Source organism: Ambystoma mexicanum, chromosome 3q (genome assembly GCF_040938575.1).
Source record: "Ambystoma mexicanum isolate Mex_15411 chromosome 3q, UKY_AmexF1_1, whole genome shotgun sequence".
Classification (NCBI taxonomy): domain Eukaryota; kingdom Metazoa; phylum Chordata; class Amphibia; order Caudata; family Ambystomatidae; genus Ambystoma; species Ambystoma mexicanum.
In genome coordinates, this window is record NC_090926.1 from 63,146,076 (window position 1) to 63,166,854 (window position 20,779).

At 45.3% G+C, this 20,779-nt stretch overlaps 1 pseudogene; it reads left to right on the forward strand.

Annotated features, from left to right (window-relative positions):
- Positions 1–12,641, forward strand: part of LOC138447933 (TRPM8 channel-associated factor homolog) — a 223,073-nt pseudogene extending 210,432 nt beyond the window's left edge.
- Positions 12,642–20,779: the final 8,138 nt, after the last annotated feature.

Below are 20,779 nucleotides of genomic sequence, written 5' to 3' on the forward strand. Positions count from 1 at the left end.
TCTTCAAAGGTGATGTGTAACACACGGTTGGCTCTTTGGGCTGGACCTCTGTGCACTGTATGTCTGACTAGAAGAGTAAGATGTCTGCAGATAGAAAATATGGGATTAATGAACTGGGGTTATTGGGTGCCTCTCTCCTCTTCCCTTTCTCTTCTCCTGTAGAACCCCAAAGGTTAACGCCCTCACCTTAGGTAAGTGAACGCCGAGCTCTCCATCTGCCTCGGGGCAGGGTGCCGTAACCAGTTTCTTCACTGGATAAGGGTGCAGGCCTCTTGGCCTCAGAGGACTGCTGTCCGTCGTTAACTGCACGGACGGTAAGTTCTGGGCACTTCAAATGTCTTAAAAGTCTTTTGTAATGATATCTCTTGTTTTGCAGGGTTCCGGCGATGGCGGATGGCGGGCTGATGAGAGTTGAGGATCGAACCCGCGTGAGGAATAGAAGCGCCTGGAAGCACTTAAGTAAGCGCTTGTAGCCTGCTTCACGATGCGCACTAACTGTCCCTTTTATCTTGCAGGTACAAGTTCGAAGCTTTAGAGAAGCTGAAGGGTGCTGGAATACCCACTGGATCCGGTGTGGGAAGGAGTAATGGCACGTGAGTAATAAAGTTGCCCAATGTCTTTAAACGCACATTCTTTTGTCTTTCAGATGCGGGATGCAGCGCCGAAGGCCTCCGGAGAGTGCGAAGAGCTGGTAAGCTTTTGTCTTTCAGATGTCGGAATGCAGTGCGAAGACCTCCGGAGCATGCGAAGAGTAGGTAAGCCTTTGTCTTTCAGATGCCGGAGTGCAGCGCGAGGCGTTGGTGACAGCCGATGGACCAGGTAAGAGATGCGCTGCCACTGAAGACCGTAGTGCTAACCTGTTCTTTCTTTGTTCTTTACAGGTGCTGCTGAAGACTGGATTCCAGGATGGTAAGCCTTTGTTCCCTTAGGCCCAGGATCAGAAGCAGAAGACACGATGAGCGTTCTGCTGCAGAGAATGCAGAATAACGCAAAGCAAGATTCATCCATCGGGTGTGGTTTAAATAGCCTCCTGTAGTGCTTAGGTATCTCCTTCCACAGCCACGCCTAGGTAAGAAAAGAGTTCCTGCTTTCCAGAAGAGTTCCAGTGTTCTGAACCTAGGGAGTGGCTCCTGCCCCACCCAACAGGAAAAGTAGTCCCAAACAGAAGAGGATCAGGGGTTCAACTGGCAGGTAAGTAAGCAGCATGGTCTGCTGCAGGTAAGTCCACCCAAGCATTATGAGCCTGGCGCTTCCAGCGCTGGGACTGGGCATCTTTATGAGCCTAGTGCCACTGGCGCCAGGACAGGGTCCAAAAGGTCCCAATTGGGACTGGCTGGCACTCGGAACCGGGGTTATGGGTCTGCTTCCAAGGGAGTCGGGCAAGTCCTGATCTTTTGGAAGCAGAGATCATGACCCTACCATCTGCCGGGCGTGTTGAATGTGCAGGCAGATGCGCTCAGCAGGGACGCCGGCCAGCTCCACGAGTGAAAGCTGAAGGAGCAACAGGTTTCAATGATCTTCTGGAAATGGGGGCATCCCCCTTTCGATCTTTTTGCAACCGTTGAAAACAAGAAGTGCCGGGAGTTCACCGGCAGAAGGGCTTATCTAGAGTCTATGAGGGGATGCGTTTTCGTTACCGCAGACGGGCCGGTTCGCGTATGCTTTTCACCCATTTCCGCTCATTCGGCAGACCCTCCAGTGGATTCGGAGATAGCAATGTCGTGTGATTGTGGTGGCTACGTTTTAGCCCAGGCAGACGTGGTTCTCCGTTCTCCTTCATTTGTCGATGGAAGAGCCGATCGGTTGGGGGCGGCTCCGGATCTCCTGTCGCAGGACGAGGGCAGAGTGTGCCATCATGATCCGGGCTCTTTCAGCCTGACGGCTTGGCTCCTGACTACTCAGAGTTCGGCCATTTAGGTATTTCCCAGAACTTTAGACGAATTTTGGAGGCAGTAAGGGCACAGTCTACAAATATCTCATACAGACGGAAATGGAAAAGGTTTTGCGTGTGGTGTCAGACCCAGCCTGGGATGGACCCTGTGAACATTTCCCTGGAGCAGGTTCTCCCGTACCTGTTGCATTTGGGCGAAGAGGGCCTGGCATTGTCCTCCATTAAGGTGCATTTGGCAGCGATATCAAGGTTTACTCTGAGGCGTCATGCGGCTCCTCTGTTGAGTGACCGGTTAGTAAAGCCTTTTTTGAAGCGGTTATTTCAAACTTTTCCTCCTATGAAGAAGTTTGCACCGGTATGGAACCTTAATGTGGTACTTTCGGTTCTGATAAAACCTCCCTTTGAGCCGATGTTGATGACTTCTTTGAAGTTTCTGTCGTGGAAGGTGGCTTTTTTTAGTGGCTATTACGCCGGCCAGGCAGATATCGGAGTTGCAGGCATTGGTCGTTGATCTTCCATACTTAAGATTTCTGAAGGATAAGGTTATTCTGGCCACTAACCCGCACTTTATCCCCAAACTGCCTACAGCATTCCACAAACTCTTCTATTGTTTTACCCTCGTTTTTTGCTTCAGCATCCACACCTGCACAACGAGTCCTGCATTCTCTGGACATTAAGAGGACGTTAAAGTTTTATTTGAATCTAACTCAGGACTTCAGGAAGTCGAGGCAGCGGTTTGTGGCGTATGGTCCGTCCAGCAAGCGACAGGCTATCTCTAAACAAGGCCTCTCCCGTTGGGTGTCTTCTACTATTTCATTGTGCCACTCTAAAGCTGGGAAGCCTTTGAGGACGGTTCCTAAGGCTCACTCGACGAGGTGCACGGCTTCGTCGGCAACGTTATGGTCGGAGATTCCACTGGTTGACATTTGCCAGGTGGCCTCCTGGGCGGTGCTGCATACCTTTATCCGGCATTACTGTCTGGGGCAGCAGCATGGTGATGATGTACAGGTGGGACATGCAGTCCTGCAGCGCCTGTTCCAATAAGGTAAGCCCTGCAGCTTCAGGGTGTTTATTTTGAGCTTTGTCACTTGATGGCTTTGTTGTCTCATATATGTGATTGTGTTGTTCATTGGTTTGCCTTTTACACTCTGCCATGCATGATTGGTACTGCTATGTGTTCTATTCACAGCATGTGAATCCATGAAAGATCCAATGCTGGAGAAGGGAGTAGTTCCTTACTTGTAACTCCATTTCTCGAGCGTTGGTATCTTTCATGGATTCACATGTGCCCACCGGCCGCCCCTGTAGGCAAACCTGGTTCGGGTTCCCTCTACTTTGGAGGTTATAATCTGAAGGGAAGCCACGGGAGGGGGCTATTCATACCCTACGTACCTATTAGTGGGGACTAAAGCACCCAAAAAGGACGTTGATAGGACAGTAAAGTGTTGACGTTTTCCATAGGACAACGCTAGGTTAAATTGACCGAGGTTCCCAGCCTGACGGCGGGGAATATTCACAGCATGTGAATCCATGAAAGATACCAACGCTGGAGAAATGGAGTTACAGGTAAGAAACTACTCCCTTTTATGAGATCTCAAAGGGGGGGAGGGGGCGGTGTATTTGTCAAGAGCCATTTTAAAATAACAGGGGGCTTTTCATTTAGATGAGGGTGGATGCAAAGAAAATGAGTGTAAAACATAGTTTTCTGCAGATCAGCAAATTTGGATTCCTTACAGCCCCAAAGGTTGCCTGCACCTGTGCAGGCAATGAGTGAGGCTGAGATTGCCATTCTAAGCTTTGAAGAATATGTGCATGTCCTCAACTTGTGTCTTGTGTTCCTATGTCAGGTAGACCAATCCGCAGTCCATGTAAATTAGTGTTTGTTGTTCACCTCAGGACCAGTTGGGTGCAATGAAGGATGCATAAACCTGGCCATGCAGTGGTTCACTGACTCAAGCAGGGGGATCAGACTCGAGGGCAAGTTCTCCATGATCAGTCACACTGTCAGGCACAATCCACCACCAAGAAGAGCACGTGGCTTTAAGAAAGCGATTACCATAAAAGGCTGTTTTCTTAAACTTAAAGCTAATCAAGGAATGTAAGACTTTTAATTTACTCATACCCGCACAGTGGTAAGATCGGCTTGTGTGAGATCCAACAGAGCCTTTATCACAATATGAATAATCTTTTCAAATCCACCTGGGGGCTTCATCATCTACTTTACTCTTTTGTGGAACCAATTGACTAAATGCTTGACCTGCCAATACTGCAGACAAACGTTATTACTCAATAATTTAGCCTATTGTCGTTCGCTTTATTTAATTTGACAGTGAAAAAGATGAGGATCTTGAATCCAGTCCCTCCCTTAATCCGAACCTTGGTGCAGCCATTTTGGTTTAAGTAATCTAACAAAGAACACAAATCGATGCTTGGATACTAAAAAGCCATACAAAGTAGGAGGTGCAATAGGGAGTTGTCTGAGCTCAACTGATACCTTCATTAATGCCCAAAGAACATTGAATGCATCTACAATCCTGGCTGGGAAAGTCTGCATCGGTACAGGACTACACTATTTTTTTTCTTTTTTATTTATTTTTTTTATTTTGTGTTTATCAAATTTCTTTGATTATACAAAATGCTGCTAGGTCTGTACAGGAAAGATCTTCTTCTTTTGTGTTGGGAGTGAGTTACTCTGCGAGTATAAACATTTGGTTTACAGATGCTGTCTGTTGGTTTGAAGTCGGTCATCTGTTAAGTTTCCTTGACAATTTTCCTGAAGGTTATCTTCTTTGAGGCATTTTGCTAAGGATAAGTCTTTGATCTTTGCTGCTGCAATCGTCCAAGAGGTTTTGTTTCCACTTATGAGTCGGTTCCACCAGACTTCTTCTTCTCATAAATCAGAGGGCTCTAGTAGCGGGAGTAAAAAGGCTTGCCTTGGGTCGATTGTTTTTGTGCAGGATATTAAAAGATGGCGTATTGTTTCGGTTTGTGTGGGATCTTTGCACAGTCTGCAAGTACTCACGTTGGACAGACCTATCAATGGTCTAATTTCATTTGTTGGTAAGAGGTTTAGTCGTGCCCTTAACAGTTGTCTTGTTGTTTTGTCAGGAAATCTTCTCACGATTAGTGGGTGATCGTTTATTTTATTTGTGTGTTGCGGCAAATGGGCGAGTAGTTTATTTGTTGCTGCTTTTTCTTGCGTAAGTATCCAGTCTTGTAGATCCATTTTCTTTTTGATTTTGTTGGGGGTGAGGAAAAGTTCTTCTTTGGTGAAACCAAATTCTATCAGAGTATTTTCCTTGTTTGTCACCCAGGCGGATAACGATTTTCAGTTTCCTCTTTCAATTTCTTGATTGATCAATTTGTACTGACTTGGAGCGTCTGGCATGATTATTTTCCTGTATAACAAAATTTCATTTGCATCCACTATCGCTTTCAATGAAGTTAGTCCTAGTTCTCTTCTGATTGCCGCTATCGCTGTTGATTTTGGGAATTGCATTACTTCTCGCCAATAGTAGCCCTCCAACTTGTCCCAGATGGTTTTTGGGATTGTCAGGAAGGCTTCCCCTCCATATGTCAGGGCTGGGACCACTTTGCCCTTGAAGAACTTTGATTGGGAGCAAAGAGAAGCAGCCAAATTTCCTGTCCATTGTTCGACCCTGAGCTGTAAGTTTTCTGGTCTTTTCCCAAAGATTGTGTTGCATTCTTACTTCGTTGCCTGAGCTGTCAATTAGTACTCCAAGATATTTGAACTCTTTTACCACTTCAATTTTGGTGTTCTCGATTGATTAGTGGAATGTTTTTCTTTCTAGCAGTTGATTTCTCGAGGATCAGAATTTTTGTTTTCTCCTTGTTTATTTTGAGGTTGTTTTCTGAGATGTAGTTTACTAAGTAGTTTAGTTGGCGTTGCAGCCCAACAGTGGTTTGATGAAGGAGTATAATATTGTCTGCATAGAGAAGCCTTGGAGTTTGTCACCCAGTTTTGGGGCGAAGGTTCTGAGATCTTTACCGGAGTCTTTGTAATCCCCAATGAAAGCTGTAAAAAGTGCTGGAGCGAACGGGCATCCTTGCTTTACGCCTCTGTTGATTGCAATTTCTTTTGATAGAGTTCCAGCGTGGTTTAGTTTTACCCTCATTGATGTGTCTTGATGAAGTGCCTTTTATAGGCTCTAGTAATTGGGGTGGGCATTTTCATTGTTCTAGTTTGGCCCATAGCCTGCTTCGGTCAATTTTGTTAAAGGCCTGTGTTAAATCCACAAAGGCTATGAAGACCTTACATTGCTGTGCTTGAGTTTTGTTCTTTATGATGTTGAGTATCATGTTTACTTGTGTTCCAGTGTTCTTCGTAAAGCCTGATTGGAGGGGATCCCGGCTGGGTGAGGTTGAAGCCCACCTTTGCAAGCCTTTTAGCAACAATGAGCCAAAAATGTTCCCGATGGTATCTAGTAGTGCGATTGGGTGGTAGTTAGTGGGTTCAGTTCTGTCGCCCTTTTTAAAGATCGGTACCACCGTGGCCTTTGTCCATGAGCCTGGTATCGATTTTGAGGTTGTTACCATTTCGAAAACACGACTTATAAACTCGGCCCATTCTTTTGGGTTGTTTTTTCAAGTCTACATTTGTTATTCCATCTGGTCCGGGCGCACGACTTAGCTTTAGTTTGCGGATTGCATCTTCTATATCTTCAGTGTCGGAGATATCTTCCCAATTTGAATTATCATTAGCGGTGTTTATGATTTGTGATCCGTTGGGGCTTTGGAATAGGGTGGTAAAGTGGGTTGTCCATCTTTCTTCACTCACTGTGTTGGCTAGGTTGTTGGCCTGGTTGCTGTCTATCTTTTTTATGAGTGACCAGAAGTCGCTGGAATTTCTTCCCATTACCTTTTTGAGCATTTCTTCTGAGTCTTGTTGGTATAGTAGGATGCAGTAAGATTTTAACCAAGCTTTGTATTTTGCTGTTTCTTCTTAGTTTTTTTTCCATAAGTATCGATTTTGATTTTGCTGCAAGGCGTTTGAGTTTCCTTAGTGCACGGCGCCCGAGTACCAAAAGTTTGTCGTACTTGTGGTGTCCTTGGGTTTGTCTTTTTTCTGGCCCGTTGTGGGGTTTATCTGGTACTGAATTAACAGGGGTTGGTAGTCTGGTTCCGTTTTGCACCTGTTAGGCTCTTTGGCAAGTTTCTTTTTGTAGTTTTGTGCCAGATCTTTTATCCTTTCAGCGTTCAGTCTTAGGCGATTGCCTTGGGTTGTTACTTCCACCTCTTCCGACATTAAGTGTTTGACTGGGCGTTGTGTGGTCCATAATATTTTAATATTTGGAGGATGTTATGATCGCTTTCCTCTGTGCGTAGAACCTCAAATGAGGTTATGAGTTCTAGCATGCCTTCTGAAGCGAATATATAGTCAATTGTTCCCGCTTGAGATGCTCTTTCCAGGTTGGAATTTGGGGTTTTGTTGTTGACAGCAGTGCCGTGTTGTGGAGGTTTCTGGAGTTCATTAATTTTAGCCATTTTTTGCCTCTTGAGTCTCCTCTTGTCTCGCTGTTGGGTGCTGTTGGGTGAGAACTTTTGTGGGGACATTTAGCGTTCAGGTCGCCACAGATAATTAATTTGGTGGTTTCGGAGTTTATTTGTGTCTCGTCTATTTCTGTTTCGATTGTACGAAGAAAATCGTCATCTGAGATTTTGTCTGGGTTCCAGTATGTTTTTGTTATTATGATCAGGGTTTCCCAGCTTTTGTTCGTGATAGTGTTTTGTCGGGTCCACTACACCTTAATTGATAGATGGTTCTGTGAGGAAGATAGCTCTTTATCTATTTCCAGACCGTTGCCTGTTCGAACTGCGGTCAGGAGGCCTGCAGATGGGCGGCCCGTTTTTCCTCTTACAGCTTTTGAGGTTGTCAATTCGTAGCCATCTAAAGCTGGCGAGCTTGTGAGCCAGGTTTCTTGTAGTGCTAGAATATCGAAGTCTCCTAGATTTGTTTTTCCTGTTTTCATCAGGTGTTTGAATCCTCGGGTGTTCCACGATGCCATTTTCAGAGTTGTCGTTGAGAGCAGGTTTGTTGCTTTTCCTTAGGGTGAATCTTTCTCTGCTCTCGTTGGTCATTGCTATTTAGTTGACCTGTTTGGGGTTGTTTTGGGAAACCAGGCCCATAGCTGTTTTATCGGTCCAAGGGAGAGTCTGGTTGTCTTTTTCTGTTCTTTGTCTTTAAGGTTCATTCTTGGTGTTGGGAGCTTTTCTGCTGTCGTTTCGTTGCCAGCGTGGTTGTTTCTTTCTGGGTATTCTCTGTTTCAGTTGATGGGGTATTTCTTTCTTGCCTTATCGACTGGTTTTCAGCATCGGATGACAAGTTTTTTGCGGGGTGTTTCCGGTGATGTTATCACCTTTTCTGTTAGCTCTGAGGCGGTGCAACTGGAAGTTGTCCGGGCTGGACCGGCTCTGCTGGTTGGGTGTTTGATTGTCGGCCCAGTGTTCCGTCAGAAGTTAGCCTTTTTGTCGTAGATCTGTGTCAGTTTCTTTAGACAGGGTGATTCCTGCGTTCTTTTTTGTGTATGTATGCTTTTGCTTTGCGGGCTTTGCGGGCTTTGTGGTATGGTTCTACTAGAGGGATGTCTTCTGGTATACGGTGTCTAAGGGACTTGATGTTTCTGAAAATGTTCATTATCGTTCCTCTATTTAGAGTTACTGCTTCAGAGTTGTGATCTGTTTGTTCCATTTTGAGGATTATTGTCTGGTGGTTTTCATCATTCTTTTTCTTTAATGCGCGGGAGGTCCATTCCTTTCTGGGCTTATTCCAAGGGGCCTTTTTTTCTGATCGGGATCGGCTTGTTGGTCTGCGTCGAGGGGTTCTTTCCTTTTGACCTCCTGGTTTTATTTCTTTCAAGGTGGTGGGTGTCTTTATTGTTGACGTTGCGTCTTTCATCCAAGAATAGGGCTGGACTTTTTTGGGATACTGGCAGGGTTGGCTTTGGTTGGGAGGTGAAATTCGGTCCTTTCGGATATCTTAAACTCACTCTGGGGGTGTAGCGATGTGGTGTTACGCTGTTTCGTCTTCTTTTTGCTTGTTGCTTTGGTGGGGTCGAGTCGATGCTGATTGTTGAGACCTCTTCAGCATCTTGATCTGACGTTAAATGTATGGACAGGTTCATTAAGTTTGTATCCGCCAAGAAGTCTTCCGTTGTTCTTGGCGATTTTTGAATAGATTGTTGTCCCAGTTGATGAGTGGGGGGTGATTTTGGTTGCTGATTATTGAAAGTAGTTTGTTTGGGAAGAGGTGTTTTTTTCTGGTCTGCCACGATCAGTAATTGAATCTTTGGTCATTGTGCGGTTTTCTGCCAATGTGTTCTTTTCTGAGATTCGAGTAGATGGATCTGTTGTTGTATAGAGTTTGTTGGGTGACTGATTCTTCTTGCGCGTTTCTTTTCCTTTGGTTCCCAGAATTTTCTTTACTTTGGGCTCTTCTAGTAGTGTGCTTCGGAAACTGAAGATCTGGGAGCATAATGGTTGCTCTGTTTGGGTTTCTGCAGTCGAGTAATGTTTTTGTTCTCCCTTTTCAGCTCTCGGAGTATGGTCTTTATTTTTTATTTCTTGTTCATTGGCCGTGATGAAGCCTTCTAGAAAAATTAATTTCGTATGCATGAGAGCAATTAAGGTTGTATTGTCTTTTAGCGTGTCATTCAGGGTCTCGTAAAGTTTTCCGAAAGGAGCTAGAGCTATGGTTATCGCTGACATTATGGTCATCATGTCTGGTTTCCTCGACAGAGTTTCTGTTGTTTGAGGGAGGCTTATTCTGGCAGGTCTAGCCGGTGATGTTTGGGGCTGCTCAGATCTTGATCTTTCTTGTGTCTGGTTGTGTGGCAGATAACTTGCTCTTTGGTCCCTCGTTAGGAGGGTGCTTGTTCTCATGGGTCTGGGCGTTAGCAAAATTTCCCAGTCCGCTCCGACTGCTGGAGCTGATGGGGCTTGTCTTTTTTCTTTGATTTTGTGTGTTGCTGTTTTGGTAGTTTGGGATTCCGGCAGCTTGTTTTGGGAGCCAATGATTGTTTCTGCTTCTGAGTGGGTTCCGTTGGCTAGGGAGGGTGCATCTTTGTCCAGCTGCGACTTGGTTTCCTTTTGAGGCAGAGGGTCGATAGAGTACTGTGGGTGTTCCTCTATGATTGCCGCTTTTGGTGGGAGTTTGTCCATGAGTTTGCCAATTGGAGTTGTTGGGTCCTGTGTTATGTTGTTTGAGTTTTGACTAGGCTGGTCTCCTTGCTTGGCGATGTCTAACATTTTTCCCTCTGACTCTAGGACCTTGGGGATCGTTTTGCAGGCTTTTGGTGCCGGCACTGGGTCTATTAGAGCCTCCAGTATCTCGTTGTCAGTTAATTCGTTGAGAATATCGTGTTTACGCTTCTCCTGTCTGGAGAAAGTCTTTCAGGGAATTGCAGAAGGTGATTTTTAGTAGTGCTTCATTTGAGGGGTCCTGTTTCCCTTTTTTTGTTTTTTGCTGATTGCGGTTTTTGTTAGTTTTTCTTTTTGTCTGGCTGCCATTAGCCTGCTTAGTTTTCTGTGTTTTTTGTGCAGGCTGTGTCGGACCTTTTTTTGTCTTGTTAGTTTCTGTGCCGGGTGCTGAGTCTGTTTCAGGTGTGACTTTTTTGCCTGGAGCGAACTCTTCCCAAACACTGTTTGGTTGAGTTCCGTCGATCACCACTAGGGGTGCTCTTCCAGACTGTGGGAGCGTTAGAGCGAGGAGCCGTGCTGTAATTCTCCCAGCCCTCAGCTTCTGCTGCTTCCTCCGCGGTCTCTGACACGTGAACCATAGCTACAACAGTGCTGCGAGCCGGTCTCTCTGCGGGAGCTGGAGCCGCCGGCGACCTGGTCAAGAGCCTGTGTGCTAATCCTTCACAGGTGGTGCTGGGAGCCGGTGAGATTTCTCGGTTTCCTGCGGCGCTCGTGTTATTGTTGTGAGCGGACTCATCCGCGGTTGCTCCCCCCGCTGGGGCAAAACCCCTCGCAGCCTGTCCTCCGACATGCGGCGGTAGGGAGTTGGCGCGAGGTCGGGTCTTCGTCCGCATTTGTTTTTTTTGGGATTTGCGGCCGAGAGGCCGAATTGTGATGCGTTGTCACGCAGGCTTCGGTCGCAGACGACGGCTGAATGCTTTGAAAGTCTTTAGCCAGTGATGTGGCTTTTTTTGGTGCTGCAGGGTTAAAGATGCAGTTTGAGCGTCCGCTGGGGGTCCCGCTTGGGGTGGTTGAGTGTGGGGGCGGGGGGATTTAGGGCCAGGATTTGCTTGAACTGGTTAGCGTGCTTAAGGTGCTTGTTTTGTAGCTAGTTGGTTTATTGGTTGAGAAGTTTGAAGTATTGATGGAGCCGGGCCGTACTCCTCAGATATCTTTTTTCCGGTTCTTCAACCTCTGTTGTTGGTCTCCCCCGCAAAGAATGCGGGGGGTACGCGGGTTCTGGGTTCATTTCTTTTGCAGCCTGACAGCCTTTCAGCCCCGACAAGGACTGCAAAGACTGCTCAACTCAGCTCGAACTCCGCGACCGCTCCGCGGTGCTGGGTAAGCCGCTCCGCGGTGCTGGGTAAGTTTTTGTAGGTCCTCCCACAAAATGGTGGCTGTAGAATTGAGCAGAGAGAGAGAGGCAGCCTGGGTGTCTCCTGCAAAGACTGCTCGACTCTGCTCGAAATCTGCTAATCTAATTCTTATCACCAAAGTCACAGACTACACTATTCTATACAGGTGATGTCAATCTTGGTGTCATTTAATAGTGTCCTCACTTACTCAGGCCGTCGAGTGTGGGAAAGGGGTAGAAAATGGTGATTATGAAAATCAGACTAATTAAAAATGTTGAGGCCTCTAAAACATATTTGTATAAAATGTTTTTCTTTTTTCCCCTCACTCCCCAGTTGCAGGAATGCTTTGGATGAGAAACGCTCATACAGGTCTTCTCCGACTACCAGACCATGACGAACATCAAGAATGAGAACCCCTTCAAGATGAACCTCTGGGCAGAGACGTTCTCCTTGAAGGTGAAAATGAACCTGGCACCTTTCTTCAAGACTTGGTCATACCCACTTACAGATGAGGTCTGCAAGAAGTTGTCTACCCTGCCTGAGTGGAAGGAGAACCCCATGAAGCGATACCTCAGCCAGGCCTAGGCATGGGCAGAACGTTACCCACCGTGGCACATTATGCCAGCACCCTGAACCTAGACCTTTCGATTACCTCACAGGCATCATTGTCTTCATAATCTCTCTGGCAATATTTACCAACAATGGATTTAAATCTTATAGACTGAAGGAGGAGCCTTTATCACCTGATAATTACCCGCCACAAATGTATCATCCGAAGCAAAAGGACCCCTACTGGGGAATAGAAAGCCAATTGCACAACTCTAAAGGAAAGCATTTTTAATAGTGGTAAAAAAATGTTTGTTTCTTTGTTGTTTGCTAATTTGTGGAATTTAACTGCCCATGTTCCTTTATACATTTTGCACAGCTGAAGACAATGGTTTCTGTGCTGCTTGTCAGGCTAATGCTCAAGTCAGAATATTTGCAATGAGCTCAATTTCAGAGACTATGTTGAAACGCAAATTGGCCAAAGGGTATGAACTAACCCTATATTTGAAGACTTACAAACATGGCCTCCTCTTACATCATCACATAAGCGTACAGCTAAACATTCAAACAGATCATTTGTTGATGAAATATTTGAATTTGATTAGACAATTGCTTTCTATGCTTGGTGAATTAGGTACATAAAAGTATGGATACTGAATATTGGAAATAAATAAGCACTATATCTGTTGGTTGCATTTATGTTCTTTTTATTTCACTGCAGTAGTGCACTGCTTAAGCTGGTGTCCGAATGTGAAATAATCGCTGCTCATATGTTCGGTTAGGATGAATGTAAATCTATAATTGAATCTTCATAATTAATTTTGGTTTTTACATACTGATACTGTTTTAAGAGTACTGAACGACATGTATGATTTTTCAGTCCACCCTCCTGAAGGGAAGTGTGGTCTATACAGCTATCCGCTTACTACGGGATGCATCAAGCAGATCTCAATGTCAGTCAAACACTGGGTAAAGGACCTTGCTGAAGAAGACTTTGGTCCCTCCCAGGCATGTTGTCCTCATTTGGGACAGAATCGTGTGACCAGGTGCAGATGAGAAGCCTTAATAGGATGCAACAAGAAATATGGACACCCTTGTTCACTAAACCTTCTGCACAAACAGCTTGTTTTAGCTCAAACTACTTATACACTTCTTATATTTCTGGATGTTGAAGAGACAGATTGTGAATTTTGCTCTCCTCCTCAGTGCAATGTTACTCCCTTGCACCAGAGTGGGAAAACAAAGTATTCAGCTGTTTTTGCGCATAGCTTTATATTAAACTTAAATAATTTGCTGTTACGACATCACCGGCCAAGGCAAGCTTTAAGTCTCACTCACAAATCCAAACAGAAAAGCCTGAGAAGATTGTTGTCACTTGCAACGGCTTTATCCCCAGAGACAAACACATGCCCAACATATTTATTTTAAAGCTGTTACTGGAGGACAACGGTTATGGACATTCCAAGTCCTGCTTTGGGCCTCAAAGCGGGGGCATCACTAAGTTCTAGTTCTGGTATAAAGAAAAAGGGATTAAGCAATAGCCAGCCACCAAAGATGTTTGTCATGTTTTTTTAGAGATTGCCGGTTTCATTACCATTGCCTTTCACCCACCTCAAGGTGTCCCTTTGGGTTGGGTCAACACGATTCTATTTAACCAGAAATGTCTTAACCCAGTTTATTCCCTTCACTCTTAAAAGTAGCTCATGGCTAGATGATTGTCTCCTTTGAGGACAAGGTGGTCATTATATTAGGAATGTTGCCAGCTTGTATCAGTAACTAGAGTGGTGTCTCATGTGCCCTGGAGGATGTTGCTCTTGTCCTCATGTCAGCAAGTCTTGCTTCAGTTTGCTCTGGCATCTCATTTGCCCTGGAGAACGTTGCTCTTGTCCTCTGGTCGGCAGGTTGTGCTGCTGTTTGTTGTTGTGTTTCAGAAGCTCTTGATATTGATTTTTGCTTTGCATCAGATGGAGCTTTTACAAGTGATGTTCGTTTTTTGTGAGGGATGTTTGTCACTCAATGGCTTCAGCACATTTGAAAAAATGTCCAAGAAAGATTGATTGATTGTGCTCTCTTCTTGTGAAGGAACTTAAGTAACCTTGCCATTTCCCATATTTGGAGTGGCATGATAAAAAAAATGTACATTCCTTTTTTATTCCCTTTAAAAATGCTTTAATAAACACTTTCGAACTGTATACAGTAGTAATACATTTTAAAGGAATAACCAACACTTTGAACATATTGCTTCAGACACTTTTCAAAATGTTGCCTCCTTCTAGTACCTATTGTAGTGAATCTGGGTGAGCATCAGTAAATGAGGGTGTCTACAGAGTGAATGTTTTGCATCCAAACATAGACTTGAATCTTACTGCAGACAAATGAGGAATCCATGCAAACTTTGGTAGCAGTGGGTTCAATGGTGTGGATTTGTATATCTGGAAAAACATACACACATATCCAAAACTTTTGCATCCAAACATGGACTATGATCTTGGTCCAGACGAGAGAGAGAGAGGGACACAGACACACACACACCAGTAAATGGCCCATTTCTGACCTGTTGAAATATATGAATTGAAACTTAACATCAACAGAACACATATAGTTAAGTTCCTAACAAACCCAACAGCTTTTATTTAATTTTTACACCATAAGTTGCAGGCGTGGAAGGCACAGATACTGTGCAATTATTGCAAACAGTGGGCTTTTCTTTGAAACCTGTTTTGTGAACCATGCAGCTGAAAAGGGAAAGCTGTAATCGGCCCTGCCAATTTTTCCTGGGGGAAATGTGGTGCTGGCCGGTGAATTTACCCTGAGCCTAATCCCCACATTGTTAGCAGTAACTGGACCAAAGATAACTTTACACAGGCAGGTACGTGCAAGCTTTATGCTGACAATGGAACTGTAAACCCAGCTTCGGCTGCGGGGGTGTCCATCGCTTCCTCAGCATTGGTGGTGGGGACCCAAAAAAGAAAAGGGATGCTGCAGCATCAGATCCGACACGCATTAAAGGGATGGATCTGACGCTGCAGATTTCAGGAGAGGCAGCGGATGGAGAAAGGGTAAGTGGGGGGGTTTATGGGTGTACTGGCAGTTTGAGGGGACATGGGTTTGGTTTTTTGTTCCGAGGTTAAAACGTATTCACAGCGAAAATAACTACATTTAATTCTGCCATGTTTTTGTACGTCGGTCAAACAACCTAAATCCCTGAGGTATAACATTAAACTACTACAGCAGCAGTGACACAACATAACATTCACAAAATTAATTCCACTAGAGCATACAAACAATGCATTATTTATCATTCATTCAGACTCAAAAGTCAACACACATATTCTTGCACACACACTCACTCACACACAAAATGCACCCAGCACCTCCACTGACATACACTGTGCACACAAAATGTATATGTACTTTTAGAATAACACATGGAAAGAGTGGCACAACGTCCATTGAGCAGACCAGACTTTATCACCCCCTGATACCTGAAATTTTGGGATATGTTGACTTGGCCTAGCTGATCTTAACAATAGCACAACAATTGGTACTCACGGGGCTGTCTCTTCCTCCACTGGAATTTCTTTTCCTGTCTTCTGTTTGAAGTAATGGTATGCCTCCCAGAAAGCGCTGAAGAGACCAGTGTCTGGGCTCCCAGCGCCTCGTGGGCGGCACCCTCGGGGAAACCCTCCGGGGAATAAAACCCGATGTTGGCGTTCTTGCAGGTGTTCAGGAGATAATTCAAGCTCCGCAGCAATTGGAACCAGGACCCTGTATTCAGGAGGCTTTTGACAGTGAAGAAGAGCACGGCAAGGGGCTGAGTCTGCCGTAACAGGAAGGCTCCGGGAGACAGGAGCAGTACCGCAAGGAAGACGCCAGAGGCGAATAAGCCGGTCCCAGAGAGGCGGTGCTCGAGAGGTAACAAATAGGCAAGGCGTCCAGAGGAATGGTAGATAAGGCAAGCTAAGAATAGCAGCCTGGAGGGAGAAAGAATGAAAAGGTGGATATAACAGAGATATAGAATTAGAAAGACCGAAGTCAGAATGAAAGAAAGGTAAAAGTGAATTGTTTAGCAAGCGAGTGTGATGCAAGTAGCTGCACAAGGTGTGGAGCGAGTAGCAAGGCACCTACCTGCTCCCGTGCTGGAAAGATATGGTACTGGGAGAGAGGAGGTCGCCATCTTGAAGAGAACTAGACCTGCACTGCTGGTTCACAAAAAGGGAACCAAATAGGCACCATCTTGGTTTCTGTTTTAGGTAATAGGGATGATGCAATTTCCAATACCTCCAGTAAGACCTTTGGGTTTTCCTAACAGCTGAACTATAAAGCCATGGCCGAAAGGAGCAGATTCACTGGAATGTCAGCACATTTCCTGATTTCTTTTCCTTTCATTCAAAAGCATAAACCATTGGTTAATGCAGTGCAGTGGGTAACCAAGTATAATTGGTATAGATTTTTAAATGATGTTTATCTCCAAACTTAGGTTCTGCACAGCACCTTATATGTCGACGTGCTGATAGATTTTTCTACAAGATTCTGACTGATATAAATTAAGGTATGTTTTCCTGTGTTTAAATGGCTCCAAGCAGTGGAGTACCGAGCGAGAGAGTGACAAGGGGGTGGTCAACCTGCCCCTCCCCGTAGCTCTTTTAAGAGCCAGACCGGGACATTTGTCATTGGGACACCTCTCCCATTCTGCACCTCAAAGAGGGTTCCCAATGGCAAAAGTGTCCCGCTGGCAGGACAAGGGGCCTCCTTATAAGTTTGCCGGTTTGGTAGTCACGGCTCCGGTAAGCTACCGGCGCTGTGACTACCGGACCGGCAAACTACAAGTTCTGCTCGTGGGTGCCTTACCAGTAACTGCAAGCAGAGCATGTCAGATGCACCGGCACCATTCGCGAATGGTGCCGGTGCATCCGACTTCCCCATTCACATTTGAGCCCCACAGGGGCTCAAATGTGAATGGGGAAGAATATTTTTCAGCACCCATGAATGGGCAATTACAAGGTCTGGCAAGGCCATAATTGAAAGGGGTCCCTAACGTCTATGGAAACAAGGCAAGTCACCACACACGATAGATACGCCAGACGCGAGGTTGTATTCCCAAAGCAAGGGTTTATTGCAAAGCAAAAGTCCAAGTTGGCCAACTCAGTCTCACGCCCTGCAACGTGTATCTCTAGACCTCGAGGGACGCAAGAGGACGAATTACGTACATCAGTTACATATATACAAAATGCATATCCAACAATCAGCTATGACATGTTTAACACCCCCCTTTATTGTGTTTCTTTGAACTTGGTGTGATGATGGACATCTCCGACAACTATGACACCTTCAAACATCTAATCTAGTAACAATTTGCAATTTGTGAGTGCGGAGGCATCTTTCAGTTGTTGAATAGAACACAGCGCTTCTGTTCTTGGAAGCGAGCTACATACGGGGAGGCGGGGGGAAGAGTTGCATTCCAGACCTTGCTATCTATTGGCGCTCAGCTTCAAGGCTACATTCGGGAGGGAGCCGGGCATTCTTCCTGGCGCTGCCTACGTTGCGTTTCAAAAAACTCTTGTTATCCTCACGGCCCTGCGGCCTTGTCCTTTTTACGTGCAGTCAACAATGTTTTACAGCCGAGCAGTATAAGCAGAAAATATACTGCTAAGCAATAGGAACAGAAAGCAATGAGCAATGGTTAGAAAACAAAGTGGCGATTCTTGTTACATCAAAATGGCCGTTCATTGGTAAACTCGAAAACCTATATTCTGTCATATCGTGCATGAGATGGTTGGCCCACGGCCACCAAAATACATTTGTGGTCACAAAGTAGTGGTATCCATTTTTCTAGACTGACATAATGACATGGCTAATGCCCATTTGTGGGTGCCGGAAAGAAAATGATACCAGCGGCAGCCGTGACGGCTTTACACGGCTACCACCAATATCATAATGAGGCCCAATGTGTGCTGAGCAAATTCCTGGCAGCAGGACACCTTACCTTTACCGAATGGTAGCAGTGTTCTGCTGCCAGAACAATGTCCCAAGGAGCGCGGGGCAGCAGAGGGTCCTCACGTTGCTCTGTATCACAATGTGAGCCATTAGGCACTGATGGGAGGGAGGGGGAGGGGGGTGTTACTGTTAGCAGGGACTTTTGAATGGGACGGAGCGATCAGAAGTGAGAAGGGTGCATATTGTTGCATGCTTTATGAAATATAGACTATGGCTTTGGCTTTAAAACCCAAGCAGAATTTGGTAGGCTCACATTAATCTGCATGATGCTATTGTGACTTTGCATGAAGAATGGGGAGAATGAAAATAAAGCCATACTCCCATTGCTCAACATTTTTTATGACAATGTATATAGTGTATGGTTAGTTTACAATGAAAGGCACGTTTATTATGCAATGTGGTTTGCTTCCAATGCATTGCTATAAATAATTATATGTTAGATGTATTATATAGATAATAAGCACATGAAATGTAAAGCAAAACCTTAATAAATATCTATATCAACTAAGCCTGTAAAGATGTGCACGGTCATTTAAATTGTCTACATCCCAGTTTCACCATTTAACCAAGTGTGTGATCCTGAGCAAATTATTTAATCACATTGTGCCTTATCTACAGCTGTGTAAGTGATTCTGATTCACTTCAAAGCTTATGTTTATGTATCATGTTATTATAATGGAAAAGCCCAATGATTATAGAGTTGCTCCACATATAACTATAGTGTGTTACACTTCGGCAGAGAAAAACTTCCCTGCGGTGTACGTCCCATTCACAGGCTTCTTTGTGGAGCAGATACAGGTTGCCATGGCGTCTGTACAAGCTATGGCGGAACCCATGTCAGCTGACACGTCTCGTATGTGAAGGACGTACAACAAGGCACGCCCCCCCTTACGGGTTTAAAACTACCATCTTCCAGCAGGCTTGTTGCTGCTAATTAGTGTTTTTTACTATTTGCGGTTACGTCCATTTTCCTTCGTGAAATCTTGTCACGAAATCCCAACTTGATCTCCTGGTTCCGACCCTCGCCCGAACTTTTGGATTGTTACGTCTCCTATTCTATTGGCACTTCATTGACCACTACGGTATCGACCTGGACTGCCCCTGGACTGCCTTCTCTATGCCCTTATCATTGTCGTATTTGACACAGAACGTTACTTGGATTGTCCTTCCCTGCTCCTGCTGTCTTTGCAACTCATTCGTCAGCAGTTACTCGGAACACTTCAGTTGCTCCAACCCTCATTTGGGAAGCGTGTGTTTCAGGTAACCAACTGTGTTTATTTTCTTCTATTGCTGCCGGCGCCATCTTTGACTATTGTATCTTCTTACCTACTGGATTTGGGACATTCATTGAACTGCAACACTCCATTAACTTATTTTTAAAGTGCATATTGATGCTCTCCTGATCCTGCACCAACCCGGCTCTAGCGCGACCCTCGTGCCGCCCGGGTTTACTTCCCTGTACTAACCTACCTGTTTATTATTTTTTCCTGTCGTTTTCTCCAATCTGGAAATCGTTAACCCTTGAGAGTCCCACAATTCAGGTCTGTAGTTTTCGCTAAAACTCTCTATAGGAAGAATCCATTAGATTAATTCACTCATTTGGGTTTACTTCTTTACTTGTAGGTCCATTCCGGGGAAAGTTCCACTCCAATCCCTGCATAGGTATTTCCGATCCCATACTGTGCTTGATTGCTTACTTATTTTCTCAGCACTGTCTAATATCTTTGTATTCCTTTGCAGCTTTGGTATTGGCAGTGTGTGTTCTAGCCGCTCTTTTATTCAACTGACATCTCTGCCTGTTCCAATAGAAACAGCAGAGAGGTACGTTGTAAAGAAGAGCCCCTCTCTTGAGGGAAGCCTGAGTCTTGTACTCGGGGGAGATGGAATTGGAGGCTGAATATCGATTCCTGTGTACATATCGTCTCCAAGGTCATCCATCTATCTTACTCACCACTCAGTAAATAGGTCAGGAACATAGTGCAATTTAGGTATTTTGCACCACAAAGTTATTTGTCACTTGACTTATTTATGGCAACTTATTCTAAAGTCACTTCCATGGTGCCTCCAAGTATCAAAGACTGATGATGCGCCTTGCAAGGTCCTTTTCTGTGAAGTCACTTCTGTTGGTGCAATCCATATGCTAATTCGGAAGTTTGCATGTAGTTTGACTCCGAGGGCTTGGACAGAGCTCCCTAACAAACCTACACAAACACAATAAAAAATGATGTAAAAATAAAAAGTACCTCTGCTCTGCTTTCAAATCCTGTCCGGGCCACGTCTCATGTTACTCCAACCTAACCTCTTCGCACAACCAGGAAGCTGAATGAACTTTGTAGTTCCTGTCTGTGTGTTGCACAAACACAAAGCCGGAAAGCGATGCTCTGTGCCGCTGGCCCCCGGAAGTGCTGCTGCTAGCGTGATAGCACAGGTGCCAGGCCCTGAAACACCCAGTTCAGCCCCCTGGCTGCTGACTTTGAGTCAGGCCAGCCAGGGTGAGGGACTGAGCCATGCAGGGCATCTCAGCCATGATTGTGTTGCAGCGCCAGGCATCTAAGAACTATGTAATGAGACAGCGCAAGCCTTGCTGAGCACCCCAACCGGGCTTGCGCTGTCCAATTACATAATTGATGATTGGGCCCCCCCTGCCCTCCCTCCAAAAGATGGGGGGGGACAAAAAGGCATGCCAGAGAAGTTGGGGGGGACAAAACCTCCTGCCCCCCTATAATTACGCCCATGGTTATCGCAACCAAGTTCTGTGCCGTGTGTCGAGCATTGCTCTGGCCTCATACTAACC